This window comes from Plecotus auritus (assembly GCF_963455305.1).
Source record: "Plecotus auritus genome assembly, chromosome: 4".
Classification (NCBI taxonomy): Eukaryota; Metazoa; Chordata; class Mammalia; order Chiroptera; family Vespertilionidae; genus Plecotus; species Plecotus auritus.
The window spans coordinates 55,147,565-55,157,572 of record NC_137775.1 but is presented as its reverse complement, the minus strand read 5'-3'; the positions used below and the strand labels follow the sequence as shown (position 1 = coordinate 55,157,572).

Sequence of the window (10,008 nt, the reverse complement as noted above, 5' to 3'; positions counted from 1 at the left end):
AGAAACATTGATGTGTGAGAGAAAAACATCAATTGGTTACATTCTGCACATGCCCCATTGGGACATTAAACACACAACCCAGGCATGTGCCCTGACTAGGAATTGAACCAGCAGCCTTTTGGTGCACAAGACGATGCTCAACCAACTGAGCCACTCTGGCCAGGCAAGGCCTGAATTAATTTTGATTAGATTCTATATCCATGTGGTTTCAACTTAAATGTAGGGTGCTGGTAGCTCCACGTGCATATCCAGGAGAAATAAGCACTTAACTTTTCTCTCTCTCAGACTTGCTGAACTGGATTTTTTTTCTTTCTATAAAAACCTTTAGTTTCAGTTTTTTTTTGGTATCTTAGCAGCTCCCTATGGCAACTGACTTCAAAACCTTTGTTGCCTTGCCCTGTCTCCATCACCCAAGTGAAGAGCATAGAGAATTTATTTCTAAGCAGTTTTGGAAAGTCTGGGCTGGGAATGAGGGAACTAATTGGTATATATTGTACTTTAACTTTGATGACCTTACGTTATCTCTTTTTTGGTTATACCTTTTCCTTAAGCCAAATACACATACATATATACACATGAATGTGTATAATGTATACTCACACGCATAGATGTGAAGATTAGAGAACGTGAGATAGTTTAACACAGGTTTCTGAGCTCTGTGAAACTATGAATGCTGTTCCACTGCTTTTCAGAAATTACAAGCCCTGGTCAGGCCCAGGGGCAGTGCTTGAAAGTAGTAAAGGAAACCTGGGGAGAAAACAGGGCACTAAGTCCCATGATCATTCTCCAAGGCCGGCTTTCTGGAAACATAGAATAAAAAGCAAAATCCCAAAAAATGTGAGTCCCGAATGGACTGCCATAATAGGTCCAATACGGCATATTCCTCACAGGACGGCAGGTCACTCACTAAATTCTTCTGTGATTTGTGGATACAGTAATACATAATACTACGGAGATTTGGTGATGGGGGGGGATACATTATACCTCATTTGGAGTGTTATAATAATTTGAGGCCAGCCCTGGTGGAGGAGAACTATGTGCTATTAGTTTTCTTTCAGAGTTTTCATTTTCTATTAGGCTTCCATCGGGTTCCTGCCTCCATGTCCACCTGCACTGATCAAGACCCGTCGGTGCCACAGCTGTGCACACGGCTCCGAAACCGCGTGCATGCGGGGCACTGTACCTGGGCTTTTCGTGAGCACACGATGCCGATGAACTGGAGCAGCCCCACTGCAGGAGCACAGGTGGGTGCCTGTCCCTCCGTCCCAGTGAAGCAGCTTTCCTATACGTGTAAAGGGCATTTTCGTAGATTACAGTTGTTGGTGGCATTTCTCCTGGTAGTTTCTAAAAAATGTGACCTTGCCCTGATAGGAAACCCATTCCCAAGACTGAAGTAGAACATTCTACAGACCCTTCCCCCTGGCCCAAAAGCAGGCCAGGGAGGTATGAGGCTGCGGGAGGTGTGAGGGACAGGGTCACTCATGCTTACTCCAGCCTCACAAACTGTAACATCCCTGTTAAGCACTAGCTATTCTGCACAGCATTCTCGGAAGGAAAGTGATCACGGGTATTCAGTTTCTTTTTATTGTGTTACAATATACATAACATAACATTTACCATTTTAGCAATTTTTGAAAGCACTTTCACATCGTTGTGCAACCATCCCCACTACCCATCTCCAGAGCTTTTTCATCTTCCCAAAGTGAAACTCTCTCCCCATCAAACTCCCACTTCCCATTCTCCTCTCTTCCTAGCCCCAGGCAACCATCATTCTACTTCCGGACTATGGATCTGACTATTCTAGGCACCTCATATTAGTGGGGATCAGACAGTATTTGTCCTTTTGTGTCTGGCTCATTTCACTTAGTATCCTCATGGTTCATCCATGTTTAGTATGTGTCAGAATTTCATCTTTTTACGGCTCAGTAATATCCCATAGTATAGGCATACCACATGTTTTTCTTTATCTGCTCATCAGTTGATAAGCATGTGGGTTTCTTCCACCTATTGACCATTGTGAATAATTCTGCTATAAACATGGGTGTGCGAGTATCTTTCAGTCCTTGCTTTCACTTCTTTTCGGTATATACCCAGAAGTGGAGTGTTTGGACATGTGGTAATTCTAGGTTTAACTTTTTGAGGAATTGTCATACTATTTGGTATTCAGTTATTTTTTTATTAATAAACTTGGTGTTAGTACAGTTCTAGGTTAGTGAGGGGAAAGCGCAGATGGTTCCCATATACCATGGTCCCCACACATGCACGGAACTGCACAGAGTTGCTCTAAGCAGTAGGTGACTAGAGTGCTTCACCTGAGGGTACAGGAGTGACCCCGGCAGGTGAGCCAGGTCCTGGCAGGTGAGCCAGGTCCTGGCAGGTGAGCCAGGTCCTGCGGGAGCTTGGAGCCCCGATTACCTGAAGCGTCACGGGAGCCTTCTTACTTCCCTGGCCTGTGGATATGAAAGTGACATAAAGGTCGTCCTACAGGAACACCTGATGTGTAAATGTGGACACTCACAAGTGCCAAAGCAGGAGAGGGATGAACACGCACCTGATCCCACCCACTTCTTCCCCTTCATGATGAAGACGCTTTATAAACTGAAAATCTTCTTTTCCAAGAATGCTGTGCAGAGTAACTAATTAGTGCTTTTCAGGGATGCCTTAGTTTGTGAGGGTAGAGTGATAATAGATAATCACATCATTCACAACCTCATCAGCCCTAATATCAGCCCTGTTATCCACTGGACAGCCCCCTGAAGATAGCTTTGAATTAATTCCTGATGGAACTCTTTCATCACCAATCACTTTTTTTTGTCTTATTTTTCTGATTTTGTGATTTTTATTTTAAACATATGCACTGAAATCTATCTCCAGGATTTGGGGCTCTGCTAATGTTTAGGCAACAGATATGGCTCCTTCATTATATAGCTGCTTGGGAATTGCTTTATTAACAGTGATTATTCTCAATTCCAGAGAATTATAATAAAAGCACTGTAAGTGATACTTTGAATGATAACATTTACCATTCCCAAGGAACATGCTATAAATCACATTGCTTACCCACCGATTTAAAATGCCCAGAAGTTTCTCAAACATTTTCTGGACAGTATCACTCACGTTATTTTTACACTCACATTGACTTAATGAAACAAAAGAAAAAAATGTTTAAAATTTCTACAATGCAAGTTTAGAAATGTAGGAAATGCATATATATTCACACACACATATGTACATTCACATGAATGCTCACATATACCCAAGGGTGTATTTGTTAAGCCAAGCTCTTCTACTTTTTTCTATTAACATGGAATCAATTATTCTTGTCCTCAGCAGAGAGGTGACTGGTTTGTTCCAAAGCTGAAACAACATGCTGATCCTCAAAACTTGTCAGTCCTGAGAACTCATAACCCCACGCAGACCTGAACTAGCTGACTTGGTCTTTTTCTTTTTAGCGGTGCCTCCCTTCTCACATGTATTTTGTAAAATCAAGTCACATTTAAGTGTATGAGGGTGGATATGATGATGATTCCCTTTGAAAGGAAGCAATATATCTCCCACCCCAGGAAAACAAATGTTTCCCTTTGGAGAGTATCTAAAAGTACGGCAAAGAAACTTACAAAATCACATTGTCATTTTAGCCTAATAACAACACTGTTAGTCAGCCCTGTTGAAAACCAAGGGCAATGAATGACTAGTATTAGCGACTCTGGAGTAAAATGGTCAGAATTAGGACATCGACTTGGCTGGACTTCAAATGCGACAGTGATAAGAAGACCTCAAAATTCTCTTTTCTGAGAGATGAATCAATGTGTTAAGTGGAACACTAAATATCTTAAATGAGTGACGTTTAGTACTGAATATTTAATGCACTTTTCTACCTTTAACATCCCTCCTTTCAGTCACATGAGCTAAAGCAGTGATTCTCAAAGTGGAGTCCCCAGACCTTTCTCAACATCGCCTGGACACTTATTAGGAAAGTAGACCTACTGAATCAGAAATTCTGGGCACAAGGTCCAGCAAGCTGTACTGTAACAAGCCCTCCAGATGATTCTGATGCAAGCTCAAGTTTAAGAATGATAAATTAAGGCACCATCAATATGCAGAATCTAAACCCAGCTCCCTTCCTCAATTCTAATATTCAAGATGCTTTTGTTAAAAGAAAAGTCATTCATGTGCATTTAGGCTATTTGTGATGATCACCTCAGAAAGTTTTTACCACTATTTTGGTCTGAGAAAAGAAACCTTAATCAAAACTTACATGTAATCTTTCCAGGTCCTGTGCTGGCTTCGAGTCTTAGGATGCAGGGAACTGGGCGAAGGGAGAGATGAGAAGGCTACAGCAATCCATTCAGACATGGACCCCAAAGCTCTGTGGGGCAACCTTGTGACAGGTCAGTGAGTGTCCACCTGATTGGGGAGGAAGAGCTGTCCATTAGCAGAGTGAGCCTTGCCTGTTAATGTTCCCCACCCCTCCTGCTGTCCTGCCCCTCCTCGCCCCCAATTTATGACCTCTAAGCTAATGTACTGTGCCCCGGGCTGTGTACTCCCAGACCCATCCACAGCAACAGAACATGATACACAGCCCATGGTGTTCATTCCTGGGCTCAACCCGGTGGAAGCCCTATTCCCTGAGTACTTCCTCCAGGTGAGCATCCCTCACTGGGTACTGTCCTGAGCCCAAAGACAGCTTGGAGACAGGTCAGTTTCTCCTTTACTTCATCTCATGAATGTTTTCTTTCAACAAATCAAAACACCTGTGTTTAAAAGACACATGTGGCTGCAGTAACAAGGCAATGCAAGAAACAAATGATAAATTCGAGAATTCTGACTGAAATTAGATGATTCTCTGATGCCTAATTATGTTCATTTATGAACAAATATTACTTATTTTTCTGATGCTAAATTAATGCATGCCTATTATAGAATACTTGGAAGATATGGAAAAGCATAAAGATCAGCTGTAACCTTGACCCTGATAAATCACTGAAGATGTTTTGTTTTGTAGGTCCATGACCCCTTCAATTGAAACTCCTGGGCTAGATATATGTCAGCATTTAGATCTGTTTGAATTTTAGAGAGTATTACGATGAACTACCACCTATCATATAATACCCCATTCAGAGTCTGCAGCAGCACTCCACAAACACATTAAATATTTCTGTGGCAAAACATATGCACAGTCCTATTAAGTCAGATAAAATAGGGCCTCACATTAGTTCAGGTCAGGTTTTTCTACCAAAGAAGTTACCAAAAAACCCTTTTGGTTTTTGGAACCTTTTGGATTCAGAATTGAGAAAAAGGGATTGTGGACCAGTATTCTCTTTTCATATATGCACAAATACTCAGAGTTTTGTTTCTAATTTTTCATTCCATATTATATGAAGGTAAGCTTTTCCTAAAAATTTTCTCTTTTCCCTTTATATGTATTTAACCCACAGGATAATTGGTATGGAGAGAGCCACAATTTTTTTTCTTTAATATATTTTATTGATTTTTTACAGAGAGGAAGGAAGAGGAATAGATAGTCAGAAACATCGATGAGAGAGAAACATTGATCAGCTGCCTCCTGCACACCTCCCACTGGGGATGTGCCCGCAACCAAGGTACACGCCCCCGACCGGAATCGAACCTGGGACCTTTCAGTCCGCAGGCTGACGCTCTATCCACTGAGCCAAACCGGTTTTGGTGAGAGCCACAATTTTTATAAGCTAATAAGAAAATATTGAAGAGATATTTCTTTATTATATAGAATGAAATGATTTCGCTCTTCCCATTATCTATAAACTCAATTCTGCATAGTAGGATATAGCATATAGTATAAAATGGCTGAAGTAGAGAGAGAAAAAGAGAGATGCCAAAAAATTTCAATTTTATTTTGGAAGTGAGTTAAATGGATCTTCCCAAAAATTTTATCTAAAAGTAAGGAATGTTTCTATCAAAATTATCAAAAGTCCGAAAGACAAAAGGCTATCAAAAAGTCGACCATTTCCTTTTCTGTGGCTTCTCTTAACAATTTAAATTTCATTCTGCTATTATTAGGTGTCCAGTGGGTAGGATGGCTTCTAAATGATTTTTCTTTGCTACGATCAGATATTGTCTAAGTATACCAGGACTATGGGATGTGAAAACTAAAGTGGTAACAGAGGAAGAAATGACCCCTCAAAGAACATTGTTTTTTTTCCAAAGGATCCAACCGCTGTAGGGGTGGGGGGATACAAAGAGTAAACCACTAGCAATAACAGAAATGACTGTCAGAAGCTCTTTAGATACTCAAACTACCCAACTAGCATTTCTAAAGCTAATTACAAATTTGGATTCTCTCATTTAAAAATATACTTCGAAGCAGCCCACTTCAGTTTTAATGCTGAACCAAAGCCTGTGCAGTTGGCACATTATCAAAGCAAAAGCAAAAAAAAAAAAAAAAAAAAAAGAAAGCATTGCTTGAACGAAGTTGCCACTTTCAATGTCACTAAATCTTCAACTGCAAAATACCACAAGCTAAAAATTAGTAATGCCATGTGGTTATGTTATGTTATATTTACACGAGTTTATAGTTTCCCAAGCCCTAAGAGACTTAGACCTCTGCCACTCACAGTGGCTTTGTTCTCTTGGGCAGGTCATTCACTGCCTCTGAGTCTCATACAGTTCATGGGTTCTTGTGAGGATGAAATGAAAACGCAGCCAAGAGAATTTTTGCAAACTGTAAGTCATACACAAAATGTTGGGTATCATTATTCTTTTTACTAACACCTTTGTGAGGCATAAAGAAATTAATCCTCATCCCACAGTTAAGAAACTGACAACAGGAAGATATAGCAATAAAAACCCAACCACCCCCAAACCAAAAAACCCCGAGTCAGGCAACTTGAGCTTTATCTCTGAAGTAGCCAGGAGCTGGCTGAGTGACTCTGTGCCTTGACTTCTGCAGTAATTTGAAGGGGTTGGAGGAAATGATTTTAAGGTCTTCTTAGGGCAGATGGCTCTGGGACCTGTGACTTGGCCCTACTCGTGATGGGATAGGCTTAAGGAAGACCCTTAGGAAGCAGTCCCTCCCGGAGGCCAAGGGCAGCAGCACCCACCATCCGAGGCTGCAAGTGCTGGGTCAGGGCCCTTGGCAGCCTCCTACTCCCAGGGATGGGATAGGTATCAGCTAACTTTTTTGTTTAATTAAGGGAAGGTTGGGGGCATCCTATGCAAATGGCCAGGGCTCCTGAGGCAGAGGAAGGAGCCACTGGACGCGCTTGAAACAGCAGCTCTTTATGAATGAATACAGGTATTTCACTACTCTATTAACCGGTATAGCTAAGTAAGTGCATACTACTGGATTATCAGTGTGGCTAACAGCCCCACTGCTGTTTGGCTACCAGTTTCAAAGAGAGAGTCACCTCCGTGGGCCACCCCCTTTCTTGGCTGAGCTCCTACAGCATTGAGGGAGAGATGTAAAAGGGCTACTTTTTACAGTGTGAGTGCGCATCATGCTCACATGGGAATTTCACTTTACAAAGATCGGGCCACTAACTCAGGCCTTTCTAATGACATTTCCCAGTGCTAACACAACCTCCTGCGATGAGGAAAACGTTCAGGGTCAGTGCTGTTCATCATGGCAGCGACCAGCCACACCTGGCTGTTGAGCTCTTAAAAGATGTCTAATGGGACAGAGGAACTGAATTTTAAATTTTAATCAACTTAAATGGATTGAAATTCAAACAGCCACGTGTGGTTAGTGGTACCTGATTGGGCAGTGCAGCTCTGTGTAGGCTGCCTCACATACTCGATTTCTTGGAGAGATTTCAGACCCCAGAAGCCCATTGGCCCACAGCCATTCATTCAACAAGTATTTACTGACAAAGCAATGAAGAAGAGAGCCACGGATACCTTGCGCTCACGGCATTGCTCAGCGACACTAATGTCCAAAGACCTCACAGAGCCTTGAAGTGTTTCAGCAGACTGCTCTTAGGAAAAGGTGGGTGAAGAGAGATGGTAATGCTACACTAAGCATGAAAGTGCTTCTTTTTCATTTCTCCATATTTACTGTTACCGACGCGGGGGAAAGTTTAAAAAAGAGATAGCGGAAAGGTCACCATTCATTCACTTACAAATAAAGTAGCATATCCCAAATATGAGAAATCATCTGTAAGTAATTTCCTCTTTCACACACTTAAATTTACTTAAAAGAAAAAGTCAGTGGGACCTGCATTCCTAAGCTAAGAAAAAAGTAAATGGCATTTAATTACGGCAATAGTCATAAAAGTATAAGTGGGTCTCCAGCTGCAAGCGGTGGGCAGAGGAACGTTTATACCAATTAGCTGTGAAACGATCAGGTTTTCTAGCAGGTACTTCTGGTATAAGTCAGGCTGATTGCATTCTCTATCCTTCCAACTCAACTCCTCGCTAAGATTTCCTTAGTGGCTTTCATGGGACCTGATGCGCAAAGCCCTATTTGCTTTTTCCCAGGAAATTACAGGTGGATGTATTTTTATCTACAACACAGGTCTAACACCAACAACATAGTTTCTAAGAAACATAAGAGTGGTTTGGTTTAGTGCTTTTCCGATTTCCAATATTGCTTCCCATGAATTTCTGTTATCAATTCTCTTCTATCCTAATCACCTCTTCCTACCTTACTGGGATTAAAGCAATACAAAACATTCAGAATTGGTTCATTCTCTTGTTTGAACCTGAATCCACGTGTGCCTAAATACAAAAGACAGTGACATCATACATATTATCACTTGAGCTGAAAGTTTCACCAAGCAAAACAAGCTGACTTTGCTCAGCATCCCAATAGGTTGTATTTGGATGATAGCAATGAGCCAATCTGTCCTCCTGGCTTCAAAATGCCATTCTGGTCCCCCTGCCCAAAGTCACACTATTGATTTTTAGGGCTAATAAATGACTAATGCACATCTACATACCTACCTACCTACCTACACACACATAGACACCAAACACACACTGTTTTTTTCTCTGGATTGAGTAGAAAGATAAATTACAATGGTTAGAAAACAAAGTAAGAGTTCAAAATGTAGTTCTAATAATACAAATTGCATTTAGAGACTATCATCTATTAGAAAAGATCAAATCTCAAATGTTCTGCTGGCCCCATGCTGTATAAAAATATTACTAAAAGTTTGGTGACAGCTTCAGTAATAAACATGCTGTGAGTGGCTCTGGAGTCCTTATTCATCATATTCAGAAGCATTAGGTGGAGGAGTCACACACCATTTTATGGTCAGAAGGGTTTTCAATTGACGTTAATTTGTTGGAAACTACAGAGATGAAATTTTTAAAAATCTACATTTCAAACAGAATTTAAATAGTCACTTGTGTAAAGCAGAGACCTCTGAATCATAGTCTTGTGGCTTTTGTGTTTTGTTCTACTGGCATGGAAAGATGACGCAAGGAAATGTGCTTTCTTTCTTCCTTTCTTTTCCTGCAACAGAGAAAGAACTGGGGAGGATATTTGGCCATTTCAGACCTGATGGAGAAAATGAAGATAAACCATCTCTGAAAGTTTCCACTTACACATCTCAGGTATTGGGACCAAGTATTCTAGTGGGAGAACCACAGCTAGAAAGTTCACTTCTTTGATATTCAAGATGTTTAAATTACCAATGTATAGTGACGAGCTTGCTCAGATTTCTCACCTGTATCATAACAGGATGATGCAATCAGAACTATGTGCCATTGATAATCCAGAAAAGGAAAAGCTAAAAAGAAACAAGTATAGCCCTGGCAGGGTAGCTCAGTTGGTTAGAAGCATCATCCAATATGCTAAGGTTGTGGGTTTGATCGGTCAGGGCACATTCAAGAAGCAATCAGTAAGTTGAACAACAAATCGGTGTCTCTATCTCTCTCTCCTCTCTCAAAATAAATCAATAAAAATTTTTTTAAAAAAATTCATTTTTTGAGTTTCTGTAGATTTCATATTATAAAAATGGAATACTGGCATGTATTTATTATAAATAATAATAATAATCATGATAATTACCATTTACTGAAATTTCT

At 40.7% G+C, this 10,008-nt stretch overlaps 1 protein-coding gene across 1 annotated transcript in view; it reads right to left on the bottom strand.

Moving 5' to 3' along the window:
- Window positions 1-2,846: 2,846 nt before the first annotated feature.
- LOC308246635 (uncharacterized protein) overlaps window positions 2,847-10,008 on the bottom strand; it is a 214,991-nt gene continuing 207,829 nt past the window's right edge. The window contains exon 3 of the transcript XR_013960431.1: window positions 2,847-4,407. The gene's annotated coding sequence lies outside the window, so the exon portion shown is untranslated. The remainder of the gene's footprint in view (window positions 4,408-10,008) is intronic.